Raw genomic sequence first — 1,283 nt, 5'->3', positions numbered from 1 at the left:
AATACGATACTGAGCCTGAATTTGAAGTACATACAAGTGAACCCGAAAATGAGCCAAAGAATGAGATGGTGAATATTGATGAAATGTCCATGGGAGCTTACCAAAAGAGAGTCTGACATGATGTTGGTACAGGCTTAATACAACCTGCTATTCCTACCACTGCCATATTCGAGTTGAAAGGACGTATCCTTTTTGCACTAAAGGATATTACATTCTATGGAAAAGATCATGAGGATGCGTTTAAGCACTTAGATGAAGTCATCGACATTGCTGATTACTTCAATGTCCCGAATGTTAACAGAGATATCATCTTGCTAAGGATGCTTCCCGTTACCTTTAAAGGAGCTGCAAATGACTGGTTAAAAACACTTCCACCTGGTACAATCACTACTTGGGCTCAAATGCGTGAGCAGTTTCTAGACCAATTCTGTCCACCATCCAAGATAGCTAAACTCAAGAAGGCAATAGCTAATTTTGAGCAAAACCCAGGGGAGTGATTTTATGAAGCATGGGAACATTATAAAGGGTTGTTAAGGAATTTTCCTCAACATGACCTTAACATGAAACAAGAAGTGTCCATATTCTATGACGGGGTCAATGTAATGACAAGACAACTCCTTCATTCTCAAGGACCGCTTACAAAGAAAAATTCGGGCGAGGTCAAGGAATTGGTTGAATAATTTGCAAAGCATTCTCGTGAATACCACAATCTAAGGAATGAAAGTGTGAAAGGAGTTGGGGGTGCACATTTTGACGAAATGGATGCTATGATGGCAATGCTAAATACTATGGATCGGAGATTGACTCAAATGGACCAATCAATTCATGCAATTAGAGTTGGTTGTGAACGATGTAATGGACCACACTTGACTAAAGATTGCAGTTTGGATGGGTATGGGAATAAAAATGCTCAAGTTTTCTATTCAAGTGGAGATAAATACGATGAAGACTGGAGAAAACCAAAGAAAGAGTGGCTGCCATACGAAGAATACAAGAAGCAAAAGGAAGAGAAATACAAGCAAACTGGCCAAGGCTTCTACCAAAAAGAGTAGCCACCAACCGAGAAAAAAGTGGACTTAGAACACATATTGACTCAATTCATGGAAGCATCCGAGAGAAGACACGATGATACCGATGCAGTGCTAAAAGAACATATGAATATGATGACGGAACAACACAAAATGATGATTGACCAGCAAGCTTCATTAAGAAATCATCAAGCATCGATTCAAAGTTTAGAAGTCCAAGTTGGTCAACTTATTACTTCGGTTAATAACAAATTA

At 39.0% G+C, this 1,283-nt stretch overlaps 1 non-coding gene across 1 annotated transcript; it reads right to left on the bottom strand.

The window, feature by feature from the left end:
- Positions 1-449: 449 nt before the first annotated feature.
- On the bottom strand, positions 450-556 carry LOC145038108 (small nucleolar RNA R71). Its single transcript, XR_013679175.1, has one exon. It is a non-coding gene; the product is annotated as a small nucleolar RNA R71 (small nucleolar RNA).
- Positions 557-1,283: the final 727 nt, after the last annotated feature.

The sequence above is a fragment of the Lactuca saligna genome, chromosome 3 (assembly GCF_052625555.1).
Source record: "Lactuca saligna cultivar CGN05327 chromosome 3, ASM5262555v1, whole genome shotgun sequence".
In the NCBI taxonomy this organism is placed as follows: Eukaryota; Viridiplantae; Streptophyta; class Magnoliopsida; order Asterales; family Asteraceae; genus Lactuca; species Lactuca saligna.
Note: the sequence above shows the minus strand (reverse complement) of the source record. Positions and strands in the feature narration are given on the sequence as shown.